Source organism: Manacus candei, unplaced genomic scaffold, assembly GCF_025592945.1.
Source record: "Manacus candei isolate 608988 ecotype Guabito, Panama unplaced genomic scaffold, ASM2559294v1 h1tg000002l, whole genome shotgun sequence".
NCBI lineage: Eukaryota > Metazoa > Chordata > Aves > Passeriformes > Pipridae > Manacus > Manacus candei.
In genome coordinates, this window is record NW_026138050.1 from 1,780,383 (window position 1) to 1,799,384 (window position 19,002).

At 50.0% G+C, this 19,002-nt stretch overlaps 1 protein-coding gene across 1 annotated transcript in view; it reads right to left on the bottom strand.

The window, feature by feature from the left end:
- The window catches only part of LMF1 (lipase maturation factor 1), a 158,578-nt gene that overhangs the window by 71,579 nt on the left and 67,997 nt on the right, over nucleotides 1–19,002 (bottom strand). The window lies entirely within an intron of this gene.

Genomic DNA, 19,002 nt, shown 5'->3' on the forward strand with positions numbered 1-19,002 from the left:
GAGGAGAGGAAGGAAAGAGAGGGAGAAAGGAGGAAAGGCAAGTTATGGATTTCACACCTGGAATATGTTTAGGAAATGTAGTTAAAACAACGTTTGATCCCCGTTACTAAACTGATACAGTAGTTCAAAACTCTTGCCTCTCTCTCTCTCCACACTCTCCTCTTGCAGCAATTTTCCAAGCAAAGCAGCAACAAGCAGTGTGAGAGTGGCCTGGGAATGCTGAAGGAGCTGGATGGATCCTGCCCAGGCACTGGTAGCTGCCCAAGGGGCAGCTTGAAACCAAGGATGCTCCTCTAATGCTATGTCACATTCCTGTGAACAATTCTCTCCTAACCTGTATTCCAAACCCTTGCTCAACATCCTCCAAGGAAAATCTGACGAGACAGCACTGCCACACCTCATCACCAAACACCAACACCTCTGCTGGGGACAGAACGAGCCCAGAATCACCAGCAGCACCTCCAGACACCAAACTTGCCATTTCAGAAGGAGAAAACATAAAGGCAATCAGACAGGAGCCAAAAAGCTTTTCAGGCCATTTTGGAGCCCCAGATCTTTCCCTGAGAGCTCTGACTCCTGTTTGCTTTTGGGAAGGGGTCGTGCCACGCCGGCGGAACCGTCACCGTGGGCTGCTCCGACCTTACAAAGCTTTCATTTGAGGCCTGGCTTTTATTTAAACTGCAAAGCTCAGGGGATTCTCCAGCACCACAGAAAATTATTTTGAGAAAGCCCATTGAAGTCATGCTGGTGGAAAAGCAGGGAAGCAGAGCCCAGAGCTTCCAGCAGCGAGCGGACAAGGGCTGACTGTGGTCCAGCAGCGCTGGCCAGAGACTTCACCTGGGTTCCCGAGGTGTTTGCTCCAGTTTAATGGGAACTTCATGGCACTGGCACCGTTTAACAGGGCCCTTTCCAAAGCAATTACTCCTTTAAAAGGGCTGTAACGTTTTATTCCCTATGTTTTGGCGTGGGACCTCCGGCAGGAACGCTCCCGACACAGGGGTCGAGGGGCTCCAGTGAGGGTCTGCTGACATCCCCATGGATCTTCTCCCTGTGGAGCTCCAGGGTAACTCCATCACTACCTACATTTTAGTTCTCCTGTTCTATGATTTCAAAATGGGGTAAGATCTGAATTTTTCCACCGTGGGTTATTGTGTGCAATTAAATCCTTTGAATTATTGAATTATTTCCGGTCAGGGACACGAGTCTGCACCACTCCCCAAGAGGCTGTGCTGGAACCCACAGAGGGAAAAAGGTAAATATGGCAAAACTCCAAGCACAAAGCAGTGATGGGACAAGGGGGAATGCTGAAAGAGGGGAGATGTAGATGGGATACTGGGAGGAAATTCTACCCTGGGAGTGGTGAGGCCCTGGCACAGGTTGCCCAGAGAAGCTGTGGCTGCCCCTGGGAAGTGTCCAAGGCCACGTTGGGGTTTGGAGCAACCTGGGATAGTGGGAGGTGTCCCTGCCCATGGCAGGGGGTGGGACTGGATGGACTTTAAGGTCCCTTCCAACCCAAACCATTCCAGGATTCCGTGATTTGACCTGAAATGAGAGTATAAATGGAAGCAATCAATACCCAGTGACCCTGGGATTCAGCCAGACCTGTTAATACCAACAGACACTGCACACTGTGATATTTTTAGGGATTTTAGATTAAGGAAAGAGTCACAAAAATCATCTCCTAAGGTGGGTTTGATGAAGTTCTAAACCAACTGACTGCCCTGCAGAGATCCCAAAACATGTGCATTCCCACTGCATGAACCCTGTCCCACCAAGGCTGGACTTGATGATCTCGGAGGGCTTTTCCAACCTAAGTGATCCTGGAATTCTGGCCCTGCCTCTGTCACCAAGGACAGTGCTTTGGAAGGGTTCATCCACACAAGGCAACAGACATACAGAAACCCACTTATTTAACACCCTCTGGATGAGCTTTGCTCCTTGTTAGCAATCAAAGGAAAGAATATAACAGTAAAAATACATGAATTACCCTGCAACTTCACTCTGGTGGTGACCAGGGCAGTTCCTGTCACTTTATGAATTCCTCCTCCTGCGGTTGATCCATCTGCACACGCTGCTAATCAGGTCAGCCCTCCCTCCTCCCTCTGCCCCAAACTGCATTTAAAACACAAATAATAACAATAAAACATAATAAAAACGTCACCAGACAAAGCAAACAAACCATAACTGCAGCCCCGCTCGCTGATATTTTGTACCAGCTCCTATAAAATTAACTTTTACAACTTTTACTGGCAACTTCAACCCGGGTTGAAATTATTCTCTGATTACTGTGCCCATATATCTCAGGGGCAGCCAGTGACCCTCAGCCAATTACGTTGAGAAACAGTTTGCACACATCCAGGCTCCACAATTAAACCTGGGATTAAATGTAGACCCAGCTCCCGGGGCGGAAACGTCTCCCCTCTGATTTCTCCTGTATGATTTGGAATGTGGTAAAAAAAAGAAAAAAAAAAAAAAAAGAAAAGATTTGCTCTTTTAATCCACCCACTAAAAATCAATCATGCACAAACTTTAACAGCCAGGGAGGGAGGGAGGGCGTCGGGAGGGGGGGAATTTTTGTTTTTCAAACGCAAAAAAACAAACAAGAAAACCTCGGCGTACACGTTGCTGGCTTTAATTTCCTTGAGTAAACAGGGTGTTGTTGAGGGAAGAGGACGCAGGGCTGGAATTTGGGCTCGTTACTGCTCTATGAAATATGTCTCCAATGTCAGGCCTGGCTGGGGGGTTTAAACCTGACTTACTCCAGTTGCTCTACCCAGTGGCAGAGGGGAGTTTAATTAGCCTGCCCTGCTGGCAGCAGCCCTGCCTTGAACAGTAAAATAAGATTATGCTCACGCTGAGCAGATTGAGCTCAAACAGCCCCAAAAGGATTAAAAGGGACAGAGGGCCAGGACTGGTTGTAAGTTTACAACTGGAACAGATTCCAGGCAGGCTCCCAGGCTGCACTGGGAGGGTGGCTCTGGGGGAATGGGGTTTCCCTGGATTTATCCCTCTTGAAGGTTATCTATGGGGGAATGGGTTTTCCCTGGATTTATCCCTCTTTAAGGTTGTTATCCACCAACACAGCAGCTGGAGGAGCTCCAGAGGAATGGTCTGACAGCACAGATCCATTGGAATTTCCAGAGGGCTCTGCTCCTAGAGGATGCTCAGCCATTGGGAATGTTCCACAGGAGCCTGGTTCAACACCTCCTCTTCCAGGGAATGGGCACAACCTGGGCTGTGCCTGTGGAACAACATCCCGGGTTTATTCCATCGGGTTAATTCCCGAGCCATCGGTGGCAGCCTGGGGGAACAGCTGCTGGATTAGTGCCCCCGACACACTTCCCATCCTGATTTATTTCAGGGCTGATGGACACATTCCTCATCCAGCAGCAGCTCAGCTCCTCAGCTGCGGATCCCCCTGGAAAAGGGGGTGCTGGAGGGGAAAAGCTCATGGACACACCGGGAGGGCAGAGCTCAGTCCTGCACCTTAAATGTGAAACCTAAAAAAAAGGCCTTGAATCTGCTGCTGATTACTGATTTTAAATTGTGGTTTTAAACTGCAAATTGTAAAATAAATGATATAAAATATAATTATATGCGATACAACTGTGTTTTCTAAGAGACATTGCCTAGAAGCTTGAATTTGCTGTGCAGGGCTCACTGGAAAAAAACTGAAGAGGCTGAATAATAAAAAGGCAGAAAATCTCAACACCACACTCTCAAAAGCAAACAGATGAAGAGCAAACCAGTGCTAATTATCTCAAATTAATTATCCCAAAACCAGGATGGAACTGACTACAAAAAGCAAACCTAAAGATAAACCAGTAAGTCCCAAATTAAGATGCACAGCAGAGGAGCACAAACAGCACCAAAAGGATCACAGAATGCCCTGAGCTGGAAGGGACCCACGAGGATCATCAAGACCAACTCCTGGCCCTGCCCAGGACAATGCCAAGAATCCCATCATGTCCCTGAGAGCAACCAGCCCATGGAGGTCTGGACATCCATGGTGTTAAAAATCAAACAAGAGGATGTCAGAGGCACTCGTGAGGGAGCTGAAGAGGAAGCAACGCTGAAAAGAGACGTCAGGAAACCCTCCCATCCAAAGAATTTGAAAGGACAGGCAGGGAATGGGGAAGAGAAGTGTGAAAACAGGAGAGGGAGGAGAAGGCCCCCATGATGCCCTCAGGTATTCCATGTGCTGGGATGCACAAAGGGGTCCTTCTTCAGAGCAGAGGGAAAGCCATGCAGAACATTCACCATGGCTAATTAATTTCTGCCCCTCAATTACAAGAGGGGTCTTGTGACACTGCTTGATTTGTAGCCTCTTTTCTTTTTTGTTTCTAATAAACTAGAAGCAGATAAGAAGCATGACACCTTTAATGGCTTTACAATGACTTTACAATGGCTTTACAATGGCTCTACAATGGCTTTCCTGCCAGAGAGCATCCCATGTGTAAACCTTGTCCTGCCTTTGAGAGTCCCTGTATCCACCACTCGCCCCTGACTGGATCAACACCTTAGAGCTACCCAAGAACATCATGGAATCATGGAATGATTTGGGTTGGAAGGGACCTTAAAGATCATCTCATTCCAACCCCCTGCTGCGGGCAGGGACACCTTCCACTACAAGATCCATCCAAACCCTCCAGACAAGCACTAGAAATGGAATTACTTGAAACACCAAAGCAGACAGACTCCTGTTGGAGTTTTCCAATGGATTTGCTTTCTCGGTCACCGCACTGGGGCAGGAGGTGCTCAGCGTTCCTGGACAAAAACCAGAGGGGTAAACAATGCTGAGGGGGTTTTTGAACTGCAGAGGGGAAAGGCTGTTGTTTATCCACCACGGCACGGACAGATTTACACACTCACAGCCACAGTAAAACAACACAGCCCTGGCCCAGCTCCCGGAGCGCGACGTGATGGGGAGTTGGGGACCTTCACTCCAGAGCCAAACCCACCCAAGGCAAACGTGACAACATCTTGATAACCTTTGGGGTGAAGCCCTTTGGGGCAAACCCAACCTGCTGCCCCCTCCTCCCCCTGCCAAGGGGACCAGCCCACAGCCCCCGCAGCGACCACGTGTGCGCAGGGAATAATGGGAACATTCTTCCACCCACCTCAGCCCTCCCACGAGAGGGCCCAGGGCACCAAGCCTTCCACAGAAACTGCCCAATTTTAAAGGAACAAAGGCCATTCTCCGAGTGCAGGGACTGGAAATAAGCCTTAAAGCCAAGGGTTTCACCCCATGGCATTAATAGCAAGGGGGGAATTCCATCATAAAGACCAGGATCAACCCCGTGGGCTAACACAGAGTATGTCCATGGTTTGACAGTCATCAGACCAGGGTCTGCCTCCAACAAATTAATCTCTGGAGTCCAGAAATCCATGCCAAGGAGAAGACAAACATCAAGCCCCCAAACAACCTTAGAACAGAAGGACTTAGTTTTCCTCAAGCCCTTGGTTTAGCACAACAAAACAAGCCAAAAGAGGCCTTACCTTCTCCAAAAGGGTTTGGGATGCTCCAGTACTGGGGGGAAGCACTAGATGGCACTCCTAGAGACAGCCTAAGCCAGCAGCTCCAAGGTAGGCAGCAGCTCCATCTCTGGATCTGGGCCATGATCCCACCAGGAGGGAGCTCCTGGGTGCACCTGCTGAAGGCTCCAACAGTTTTCACCTCCTTCCCAGTTCCCTCTCCTGCACACGATGCCAAAAGCCACAAGAGCTGTGCCATCAGCAGCTGAAGCTCCTGGATCCCTCCAGCTCTGCTGCTCCTCTGGCACCACATCCCACGTCACCATCTCTGACCCATCCACGTCGTGGTACCTCAGCCTTCCCCAGGTTTCAGCCGTGCCCACAACACCCTCTAAACCCTCTTCCCCTTCCACTTGTGTGCCAGGTTTTCCTTCTCCAGCAATGCTGCTCACACCCTGTTTCAACCCCACACTAAGCAGCTGGTGGATGCCTTTGAAATTCCCACAGGAGAGGTCAGGGATTGCTCACTGTGCCAAGGCTTGCAGGTTTCAGAGCCCTGGGAACACCATGGAGAGCATCTCCAGTAGGCTCTAAAGAGGAGCTGGACTAAAAATCTCCAGGGAATACATGAGTGTCATGGATATACAGTGGTTTTATGTCATGTGTTCTGGGAATGTCCAAGCACACCCTACCCAGGGCTCCCCTGCCACCAGGATGAGAGGATGGGCTCCATGTGCTGCAGTCACTGGAGGGGATGGGACCAAAAAAGCAGTAAAAGGTTCTGTACAAGGAGCACCTAGGACAACTCAGGGGAAGGCAAAACCTAATGTTCTCCATGAAGATCTCATTAAATGACTGATATTGATTACAAAAGGAAGCAATCTCACCCCATTTTGCCCATCACCTTCAACCACAGCACCAGGGTAGCCCCTCAGCAGCACTAAAAAAGTCCAAATCTGGGACAAAGATGCAAATTAAGATCAGCATCGAGAGATTCCATGGAGAAATCCATGCAGCCTCTGGAGGAGGGCAGAGCTTTGTCACAGGCCCCGACACAGCCCAAGGGCAGCAGTGACCCCCCTGACCCTGTTGCCCCCTCAGCCAGCAGGATCCAGCCTTCCCAAACCCCAGCAACCTTCCACAGCATCCCTGCAGACAACTCCCTGGGCTTTAATCCTCCCATTTATTTCTGTATTTCCAGTATTTTAGGGGTTGTTTGTGTCTTGTTTTATTGCTTAAATGTGAAATACATCCCCAAAATCCCGTCTGCAGCATCACCTCCCAGCGTATTCCCGTGCTGGCCGGAACAGACAGCCCTTTGTTCTTCCAGGGAGGAGAGTCTGTAACCTACCCCAACCTAAAGGGAACTATTCCTTCAGTGTACAGTGTAAATTGAACTGAAGTGCCAGAGAAACAGTCAGAAATTCCTGAGTGCCCTCCCAGAAACCCCCCCCAAAACAGCTCCTGGATAGGTGACATATAAGATTTCGGAGGAGAGGAAACATTAGACAGCCAGGAGAAGTCAGGAACATCTTAACCAGCAAATTAAACCCCTACCATGCCTGATGTCGAGGCAGCCCTGCTAAAAGCCTGGATTATTGCCCAAAAAAGTGCTCTCAGAGGGGACACGCTGCAGCCTGGCACGAGCTCCGCTCAGATTTGCCAGAGGCAAATCCCATCAAATGAAACCTGTCAGATAAAATGGGAGAAGGTGCTGAGCAAGGAGAGAAGTAAATACCTGCTCCTGGGCTTCAGCTTCTCCTCTGTGTCCCTGAAGCCCTGTGGGGGTCCCACTCCTGCCTCCAGACCCTCTGTGCTGGATCCCTCTGCAGTTATTCCAGGAAGGAGAGTAATAATTATATATATTCATTAATAGTTATTAATAGTTATAATAATTCCTACAGGCTGCAGATAAAAAGACACTACACAGGGCAAAGCCATGCACAAATGACTTTAAAGTGCCAGAGGGCAGGGTTAGATGGGATATTGGGAAGGAATCCTTCCCTGGGAGGGTGGGGAGGCCCTGGCACAGGTTGCCCAGAGAAGCTGTGGTTGCCCCATCCCTGCAAGTGTCCAAGGCCAGGTTGGACAGGGCTTGGAGTAGCCTGGGCCAGTGGAAGGTGTCCCTGCCTGTGGCAGAGGGGGTGGAATGTGATGATCCTTAAGATCCCTTCCCATCCAAACCATTCCAGGACTCTAGAAGATCCTCAGAAGACCCAAGTTGCTGAACTGCCACCTTTGGAGAACCTTTGATTTGAGAAATATTAAAAAACTCACCAACTCCCCTCCCCACAGTGAGCTTTTACAGCAGCTCTGACAGCACCTTTTCCTGACCCCTCCAACCACCAAATCACACCAATTCCCAAACTCACAAGTACTTTGTAGCTGAGGAAGTTTTGCCTTTAGTTACCTAACACAAGACGTGGGGCTTTCACATCTGGGCATCATCCCACTCCTTCATCCCTGGAATTCCCCTCCCACCCTCACCCACCAGCTTAACAAACTCATTACAGGAATGAGGAGAGTGATGGGCTTGATGTTAAGGAACCTGGTGAGACTCAGAGGAGCAATAAAACAATAGAAAGCAAATCTCCAGTATTTAAGCAGCAGTTAACTCCCTTCCTTCCCCCAAGGTAATCAGCTCTGCCCGTAGCACAGGGGGGGTCACGTGTGTTGCTGCTGCATATTTGGCACAGAAAACTGCAAAAGGGAGTTATAAAAAGCTCTCTTAGATCCTGATCAGGGTTAGGAAAATGTCCAGCAGGAGCAACTTGATGAGAATTGCACCCAAACATCCACGGAGGGATAACTGATGCAAGGTCCTGCTGAGGGAAACGTCTCGAGGGGGAAAAGGGATTTTCAAAGCTGTATTTCTGGTTGTGTTTCTCATAAACCTTCCAAAGGAAATTCTCAACGACAACAAACTCACGGAATGTGGTGAAATTCAGACTAGAAGCTTAAAGAATTAAAGGATTGGCCTTCTACAAGTTTGTGTGTGCAGGTTTCTGGGAAACAAAGGGATCAACCTGCTGGAAACGCTCAGCACCTCTCCCAACAGGCATCCCAGAAGGATTTGGGCAAGAAATGGAACTCCCCAGCCCCTCACAAATGTCCTGCATGGTCACCACATGAGGACCACAGGAGGAAAATGTTTAGCAGGAGAACATTCTTTGAGGAGCCCAGGGAGGGAAATGGGGCATCCTTGGCATGGAGAGGGGGCAGCTGCCTTCTCTTGGAGGTTTTCCAGGTGTTGCTCCTCCCCTGGCACCCTCAGGCTCTCTGACAATCTCTGCAGGGCAGGTTGCCCAGAGAAGCTGTGGCTGCCCCATCCCTGGAAGTGTCCAAGGCCAGGTTGGATGGGGCTTGGAGCAACCTGGGCTAGTGGAAGGTGTCCCTGCACATGGCAGGGGATAAATTGGATGAGCTTTAAGGTCCCTTCCAACCCAAACCATTCCAGGATTCTAAGACTGCTGCAAGACCCTTGAGCTCCCAACAAACCCACATGCTCTCTGTGCCCAGTGACACCGTGGGACAATGAGAAGTAAGAGAAAATTGGGGTGAAAAGGGACGTTTGTCACAACTCACCATCACCATGGAAGGGGCAGTCTGGGGAAGGGTGGGAGCAGCAGCAGGACTCTGAGTGTTGGCAGGTTCCTCAAGGAAGAGAAGAAACCTTCTCCCTGCTTGTCCCACCAAACTTTTGTGGGGAGCCTTCAGCAGCTGAAGGGAAAGCCCAGCCCAGGCTGTCCCCAGTGAGGAGGAAGGTGGGCACTCCTTCACCTCGGCCCAGGATTGTTAAATCCATGGATGGATTGCAGAGACTGACCAGCTTGTGTTCCATTCAAATGGATCCAACGTGACAGTTCAGAACTCAATCCTGTCCCAGGCTCACTGGATGGGATCCAGCTCCATCCTGTCAAATGTCTTGATTAATGTTAAAGCAATAAAATCCCTTTCAGGCACCGAGGCTGAAAGGGAAGAGGAAGAATATGATCCCTGGAAAATACAGATAAGTGAAGTCATGGGTATGTGTAAGATAAATGCCATTCTTAATACAGACGTTTCCATAATGTTGGCAAGGGCAGCAAATCACAATCCCACTTTTCCATGTAAAGTGGTCAAGGAAAAAGCCTCCAGAGAGCTCCTGGAGGAGTCAAAGCTCTTACCCCAGAATGGGGAATGACAGCACGGGTAGGAAAAAGTTGAATTTCTTTGTCTTGAGTTACTTTGAGACAGACTAGAACACTTGGTTACAAAATTCCATGAGGAGAAATCCCAAGAAGTGGGAAAAAACGGGTCTGAACTGCAGATGGGAACCCTCCTGGGAAGAGAAGCCAGTGTCCCACATCTGACTCCACACGGGAATTTCATAGCTTAAATCTAATAAAAAGAAAAACAGGAATGGGTGTCTTGTTTTAAGCTGGTGGGAGAAAGTTCTGCTTTTATCCCAACTGCCCCCCAGAAGGGGCTGTTTTTTCCCTGCAGCACAAATGACGTCGCACCAGGGACGGGGAGACGGTTCCGTCCGTGATCTTCCCGATCCGGTGGGTTTTTAGGGTTGAAAGAGCTAATCCACACCGAGTCCCCCTCCCAGCTCTCACGTAGAACACATTCCAAAAATGATAAGCAAATTATCTTACATTATCTGTAATTACAGAAGCTCCTAATTACACCCCACCATCTCGAGGCAGCCCAGCCAACGCCGCGCTTCCCAGAGCGGCGATTCCTGAAGGGAACAGTAAATCAGCCTGTGCTTGCCACTGATTTGAAACTTTAACCTATAAATTAAATTAATAAGAGACAAAGGCTTCTTTTGTGCATTCGCAAGCCTGTAGGATTTTAGAAATAATAGGACTGGAAAGTGATTTATATTCCAAGATTAAAGGTCAGTTTGGCGCACACGACTTCGGAGCAAAACACCACGGCACAGACTTGATATTAACTCGTTCATGCCCCACCCCAACTCTGTAATCTTGGTTTTTTACAGTTACCAGGGATTGCTGTGAGCTCTGCCATAGCTGTAAGTGAGAAAAATCCACATTGGAGAAATATTAGGAATTCTTCCTGCTCTCTGGTATGGAGGGAAATGTCTGTGGGAATCGTCTCGGGCCATCAGCCCCTGATCCCTGAAGTGACACAACCTGTGTGCTGCAATTCAAATCAACTGTATGTTCAACATGGAAAGTGTAAAACCACAGGGAATTGTATGGAAAGGGCACAAATTCCATGTAAATTGGAGATATGCAAATAATTCCAACTTTCAGCACCAAAGGGAAGGGCTCGAGTGTTTCTGCCAATGGTGGGTTCTATTCCTGGACAGACCAACATTTCTATGGAAATCAAGCTTCAAACTGAACTTAAAACCTTTGGTGTGTGTAATAATTATTATCACAGAATCCTGGAATGGTTTGGGTGGGAAGGGACCTTAAAGCTCATCCAGTCCCACCCCCTGCCATGGGCAGGGACACCTTCCACTAGCCCAGGTTGCTCCAAGCCCCGTCCAACCTGGCCTTGGACACTTCCAGGGATGGGGCAGCCACAGTTTCTCTGGGCAACCTGTGCCAGTAGCGTTAAGCTGAGCCCTGGAATTGGTTATCATGTTTATTTCTGTAAGAAAAACCCAGTAAGAGACCAGAGGAGGAGCAGAGATGCACAAACACACACACATCCCACTGGTAATGCGGCTTCTTCAGCAGAACTTTCTGGTGTGTCTGCTGTTCTCAGGCAACAAATTCAGTAATTTACACGTTAAATGAAGACAGACATCTCCATTGTGTGAAAATTCATTAAACAATTTAACACATTTAATAGTCAAAGAAAGAGATGAAACTGTAACACGTTTCATAATCTGACGAAAATGTCAGCACCAGCAACTCCACGTGCAATTAAAAACATGTTGTTGGTTTGGTCCCTTCCAACCCAAACCATTCCAGGATTTTATGAAGAGAATATTCTCTAGAGAGCAAACATTATGGAAAAAGAAGAGCACTAAATTTTGGCAGATGCCAAGCATTTGCATCATCCCAACCTGGGCTGGTGGAAGGTGTCCCTGCCCACGGCAGGGGGTGGGACTGGATGAGCTTTAAGGTCCCTTCCAACCCAAACCATTCTCTGTTACTCTCAAAGACTAGAAAGTTCTTAAATATTCTTCTCATTTCATTCTTCCAGAAAGCACCAAGATTTGTCATCTTTCTCTTTGCACGTTTCTTAAAAACACACCATTAACCAGCTCATAAATCCCCAATTTAAATAATTATCAGAGCACTGCCTCTGTTCTCTTCCACCTGACAAACCTCCTGGGCCCTGCACGTTTCAGGAGCAGCAGATTATTCCCCACAGCCCCTGGTAGGCAGAGGGATGTGATGGGATCCAACATTCCTGCCCACTGGAGAGGCTGGCCAGCAGGGTAAGGGCCATGGCCAGGGGCAAAGCATGGAGAGCTGATTAAGTGGCTGCAAAGTGGGTTGTAAAGATTAATCTGATTAGGATAGAAAAAGACAAAAAAGGGTGGAGGGGGGAGGAAAAGGGAATATTTAAGGCAAGGGCTGAGGGTCCTGGGTGGTCTGTAAAGGAGTTTGAAACAGTGGGAGAGTGTAACAAAGAGATGAAATCCAATAGGTGTACAGGAAGCTTTCACCAGGCTTAAAACAAATCCTCAAGAAAAACAGAAAAGAATCCAGGAAGAGGAATTGTGTTACTGCTGCAAACGGTATTGGCACATTCCCAATGCATTTCCAGCACGTGAGTGACAGCTCCGGGCTGATCCCGGGGCTGGAGAGGGATCAGGGCTTCCCATGCTTCCAAATCCTCACCAGGTTCCCAACAGAAGCCTCCCTGGGGGCATTTCCACCACACTTTGGTTGGTTTAGCCCACTTTGGTTGGATGTTCCTGGCAGCAGAGGGTGACCCGGGGCAGGTGCCCCCCACCCGCTGGGCTGATCCCAAAGGGAGAATCCCAGAGGTTGCTCTCTGCATTTCTGATGGTGTGAATGCAGGTACTGCTGGGGAAGGAACACAGAGGGAAAAGCAGATTTGAACTGAAGCAAAGAGAGAAGGAAAATCCAGCAGCAAAGCCGGTGCTCCAGCCCTGTTGGAGCTGCTGTCCAGGAGGGATCATGGACTGGGGGCTTATCCCATCCTCCCAGTTCAGAGAATCCTGGTATGGTTTGGATTGGAAGGGAACCTAAAGCTCATCCAGTCCCACCCCCTGCCATGGGCAGGGACACCTTCCACTAGCCCAGGTTGTACCAAGCCCTGTCCAACCTGGCCTTGGACACTTGCAGGGATGGGGCAGCCACAGCTTCTCTGGGCAACCTGTGCCAGGGCCTCCCCACCCTCACAGGGAAGAATTCCTTCCCAATATCCCATCTATCCCTGCTCTCTGGCAGTGGGAAGTCATTCCCTCTTGTGCTGTCACTCCATCCCCTTGTAAAAAGTTCCTACATGATTTTCCTGTCGGAGCTATTCCAAATTTTCTCTCTCAGCATCTGCCCAAGTCCAATTTACTCCAGCAGTGTGGGGTTTCCTGAGCCTGGGCCAAAGATGCTGAGACTGCTTTATGATGCTGATTTGCTTTTATTTTGACAGTTCTCTGAGCAGACACTCCTTCCCCTTCTCCTAAATTCCCTGCCAGGATCCTGGTGCCAGTGAACTGCACTGACACTGGGGTGGTTGGGAATCCACCTCCCCTTTGTCTGCTGTGATGGTTGCTCAGGGAACTCATTTGCCACTCCTGCTCCAACACTGACTGACAGCAAACCTACACTCTCCTGAGTGCCTGACTCTGGGAAGCTGCTTCCCTGCCTGCTCTGCTTGGAATAAAATATCACCCACCATGTCCCTGCATCAATCTGCTTTTCCCTGCTCAGGGTCCAACATTATGAATCCCCCTCGTTCTTCCCGAGCTTCCCCTGACTGCCCAAGCCCTGCATCCCTGTTCACCTTTTAAAACCAGCATCACTGGACACAAATGTCAACGCTGATGACATTTCTCCTGACACTGCAGCTCCCCAAGGACAGTGACACTGCTGGGAATTCACTGCTGAGAGCTCAGCCCTCACCTTCCGAAGCACCGACCATCTGCAGCAGGACTTCCAAACTCTGGAAAACCAGGACTCCTCCTGAGCAGTGCTCAGCTGGAAACCATAGCCCTGAATCCCTGCTTGTGCTTCTGCCAGCAAACCCGACCTGTGCAAGCCCAGCAACCCTGGGAACAGCAGAGCCCAGCCTAAACTTGGGAATAACAAACTGCTCCAGCAAATTGCATTCAAAGATCCCTTGCATCCGACACAGAGACCTGGGATTCATCTGAAAACCTGCCTCAGATCAAGCCCTTCTTTGCAGCAGCCTGATCCAAACTCCAGATCCAGCACAATAAGCTTTTGATGTCCTGCTGACATTTATCTGCCAATATTATTGCTCCAAGCACTTGCCTTATGATGGATCTTGTTACCTAATTGATCACAGGCGAGGTCAGGCCTTGGCCCTTCCTCCACTGACATCATGCAGCTCCCCAAAACCCAGCAGAAAGCCCCTAATCCTCAGCTTCAAATCCCCCCCTGAGCAGCCCTTCCAGACGTGCCAATGAGGACAAGTGGTTTTGCAATTATGCCCCTGAAAAGGTCATTTCTCCAACCCTATGACCAAATGGAAAGGACAAAAACAGCAGCTGAACACGAGCATGTCCTTCCCTGTGGTATCAGTCACCTCGACTCAAAGAACAGTTTGGTTTTGCACCGGGAGATGAAAATAAAGCACATTTTTATCGCTTCAATAATTCACGACTGTGACCATCAGCCCTGCCAGGATTCACCTTTAATGTCCTCAGACTGGAGAAAATTCCATAAAGGGCCAAGGATTGTACACTTAGGACGCTCCATAAATATTTTATAATGTTATTATTAACGTTATTAACAAGAAGATCCCCAAAATGCTCTGCACGGTTACTTCTTTTAATTATTCCTGTTTTCTGTGTAATTCAGTATCACTTCCCTCGTACTCATTTGTAACTTTAAAATTTTCAGCACAAAATCCGAGCACCTGCTTCCCTGTTAGGAACACTTTTCCCTTCCAGCAATGCAAACTCTTGGAATAAAGCCCATCCTGAGCCTCAGGGCTCATGAAAGCAGCTCATTTTCTGATTTATCGAAACGAATTGCTGGATATTATTTACTCTTTGTGTCATAATGGGTTGGGAAAAGCTGGATGAAAAGTCTAATGAGGTCTAAGCAGGGGAAGAGAAGGAGAAAAAAGAACTGAAGAGGCAGTTAAGGAGCAGTTTGAGCTCCCTCCTCCTCCTTATCAGCACAGTTATCAGTCAGCAAGCCCATAATTAGGCACAAAAGATATTGTGCTCCGGAGAGCTTCTCCAGGAAGAGGGGATCTGCTCCAGGAGCTGGAGCACTGACTGACAGCCCCTCCCTGGGAAGAACAGTCACACAATAATTAGTGACAATTTGTCCAAGTCAGGAGTGACCCCTGTGACTGTGCAGAGCCTCAGGACAGAGCAAAGCTTTTCTCAGCAGCACTGACACATTTGGGGCCAAAATGGGGCTCAGATTAAGCAGAAATTGGTTCAGCAAAGTCCTCAAACTTTCCTGCTTCCATCCTGAGCACCTGCAGATGACTCCAGAGCTGGGAAGCACATCCTGGGTCTTACTTCCAACACTGACAAAGGTTTGGTTGCCTCAGGAGCAGGGTTTGGTTTTCCTTTCCCTTTATCCCTTTGCCTCACAGAATCATTAAAGTTGGAAAAGCCCTTTAAGATCATCGAGTCCAACCATCACCATGTTCACCACTAACCAGTGTCCCCAAGTGCCACATCCACACACCCTTTGAACACTTCCAGGGATGGGGACTCCCCCACTGCCCTGGGCAGCTGGGCCAGGGCTGGACAACCCCTTCCAGGAAGAAATTGTTCCTAATATCCAACCTGAGCCTCCCCTGGCACAGCTGGAGGCCGTTCCCTCTCCTCCTGTCCCTTGTTCCCTGGGAGCAGAGCCCGACCCCCCCCGGCTCCCCCCTCCTGTCAGGGGGTTGCAGAGCCAGAAGGTCCCCCCTGAGCCTCCTTTTCTCCAGGCTGAGCCCCCCGAGCTCCCTCAGCTGCTCCTGCTGCTCCAGCCCCTTCCCAGCTCCCTTCCCTTCCCTGGACACACTCCAGCCCCTCAATGTCTGTCCTGAATTGAGGAGCCTGGAACTGGACTTGAGGTGTCCCTAACTAGCACCCAGGACATTCCACCAGGCTCCAGCCCCTCCATGTCTTTGCTTTCCTCAGAGGACAGGCCATGGATGTTCCTCAGGAGAGACCCCTGGATGTGTCCAGCAGCCCTGGCGTGGTTTTGGGGCAGAGCTGGCAGAGCAGTCCCTGCCCAGCAGGGCTCCTGCCCCAGCAGCTGCTCCTGCAGCTGTCCTGACCAGTTGGTGGCTGAGTTTTACAAGATATCTGTCTGTAATTAAAAAGCAACAGCGCTCTGGCAGCCATTAGAAAAATGCATCCCTGGATTGCATCCCACCAGGAGCATTTCTGGGGGGGAACATGGTGGGATGGGATGGATGTGACCACGCAGGACCTTCCCAGTCACTCTGATTATCTGCTGAACTGCTCTGCCAGAAACATCACCAGGATCCAAGAACCCACTGGCTCCCTTTGGGATGGTTGTGGGTCCAAACTGCTCCTCTCCTCCTGCCTGTGCCACTCAAACCTGCCCCGTGCCAAGACATCTGCTCTCAAGGTGCTCCAAAGGGTCTGGGACCCACAGGGCTGGGGAGGGGGGTTAAAACACGAGAGGATTTTCTGCATTTGGAGCACATTAAGACATTGTGCCTGTGCCAGCCAAGCAGCACTCCCAGAATTAGCAAAGCTGAGGCCAGACCAAGCCTGGCACAGGAGGGAGCCAGGTGGTGCTCCCTGATCCCATCCCTGGCTCACAGACCTGGGACCTGTTCACAGCCCACACCTGGGAGGTGTCCTGCAAGCTGTGCAGGCTCCAGAAACCTTCCATGGCAGACTTTTCCCTGGTGCATGGAGCTGATGGGCTCTGGGAATGATCCCTCTGGAGCAGGCAGGGACAGGGGACACGCTCAGCCACAGTCCCCTGCTTGCACGAGCAGGGAACCAAGGCTGCCTGCCTTCCCTGGCAGGTGCCATGCTCCAAACACTGTGGGATCCATCCCATATGCTCCAGTGGAAGCAGAATTCCAGCTCCAGCCTGCAAACCCTGCACACAGATTTGTAAATCTGTGTGTGCCCAGTAATCAAAATGCTTAATAATCCTGATGACAAACAGACCTGAAACCCAAAAGCAGCTTCTCTCTGCATCAACTGCACCAGGAACAGGTTCCACTGAGGAAAAAAACTCCCTTTTACTGGGATTTCTTGTAGGGCAAAGAGCCATCTAAGCACAGCCAGCAGTGAAACGACGGCAAACACAAAGAGGGATAAATAAAACCCATGGCATGGAAAACCCCAGCACTTCACCTGCCAGGCAGCACCCAGGCATGTCCATTTTGACATGCTGACATGGACACAGGGTCAGGACACCACAGGGGATCAGGACCCCCGGGGCACAAACCTACACACCCACCGTGGAGCCTCTGACCAGGTTAGCAAAGAAATCAATGCAGGAGGAGGAGAAATTCCCTGTTCACGGTGCCTTGCCAAGCTGGGATTGCAGTTTGGGACTCCTGGCACCCACAGCCATGATTAATCCAGCCAGTGTTCTCCCCCCAGCCCTCATCCCAGCCTCCAGGATGTTTTCACGTGCCAAGTTGTGTCTGGTGGTGCAGCAAAGTCTTCTCCATCCCCACCAGAGTCTGCTTTTCTCTTCCACACCTACTGGAGCCCATCTAATCCTCAGGGATCAGAGGAGGCTGGTTGGAAAACACCCCTCCTGTGCAAAGCACGTGTTCTGCCATTCCCCTCTCCAACTCACACAGTGCCAGGGGCCAGAGGACAGAGCAGCTCCCAGCCAGGCTGGGATTAAGGCCCTACTACACATCAGAGGGGAAAGAGGCAGGAAAAATCCGCTCTGCTTAATTACCCAAACCACCCCAGCACTCGACTGTTCGAGCCACCCCTCCTGACAAAGGTGGGAATGTTCTTTTCCACGAGCAGAGCTCCTGGTTCTCCTGCAAACAAACAGAGCCGGGCGCTCCCCACGCAGGGAGGGGGCCGTGGCTTTGCATTAATGCTCTTGGCAGAGGAGCCCATGTAGGTTTTGGACTCCAGCTCAGGGCTGGAACAGCAGAGCTGGGGTGGCCAACATACATCACAGCACTCACTTGGCCCGAGTCCACTTCGAGCCAGTCCAATACTCAGTTTTATCATCCTAATTACGAGCAGATTCCCAACTCCCTTCCTCCCTCCCAGAGGAATCTTCAGCTTTACCCTTTTCTTCCTCCCTCTGGCTGGTTGAAACCAGCAGGTGAATCGCAGCCCTTTGTTATTTTTGTTATATTATTGCTGGTAGACAAAGTTTGGCCTCTTTCATTTTCCTTTTATTGCAGCTTCTTTTGTGCGGATTAAAATAATTGATATTGATAACGTGCTCTGCCCCCTGCCCCTGTTCCCAATTACTTGTACAGGCTGGGGATCCTGCCTTATGGATAGGACAGGAATGGTCTTAATTAGCCTTCTGGGCTCCAGAACTGGTTCTGGTTTTGATTTGAGAGGTTTGGGATTGTGCAGCCTGATTGTTGTGGGTTGGGGTCAGCAGGGGCTGCCGGGGGCTGGCTTTGAGCTGCATTTTCCCAGAGTGCTGCCAGGTGCCCAGCAAAAATGGGGAATTTGCTGCAGCCACCTTCAAGTCCAGGATTGAGAACTACAGCACTGAAGGGTCTTTCCATCCATAGTTTTACCAGGAATGAAGTTGGACCACTGGTGTCCTGCAAGAGCCAAGGGAGCAGCAGCCTTTGTGCAAGGTCAGCCCTGCACTGAGTGGGGGAAACCCCGAGAAAGTCACTGATGGGAACAACTAAAAAAGGAGCATTAAAGCTGGAAAGGCAGATGGAGCTTTTGAGATCTGCAGAATTTCCTTTCATAGAATCATGGAATGGTTAAAGCTGGAAAAGCCCCCTAAGAGTCCAACCATCCACCAGCACCACGTTACCTGGGTACAGGATCAGGACACCACAGGGATCAGGCACCACAGTCACCATCAACCATGTCCTCCAGCTGCCCTGGGCAGCCCCTTCCAATGCTTGACAACCCTTTCCATGAAGAAATTTCTCTTGATATCCCATCTAAACCTCCCCTGTCACAGCTGGAGGCCATTTCCCCTTGTCCTGTCCCTTGTTCCCTGGGAGCAGAGCCCAACCCCCCCCGGGCTCCCCCCTCCTGTCAGAGAGCTGCTGAGCCAGAAGGTCCCCCCTGAGCCTCCTTTGCTCCAGGCTGAGCCCCCCCAGCTCCCTCAGCTGCTCCCAATAGGAATTATGCTCCAAAATGTCAGATGGACTTGGATTAGAGACCAGAGGTGTTATAACACCCTGGGCCACTCCCAGTGGCTGTGATGTGAAGCCAGAGAAGAGAAT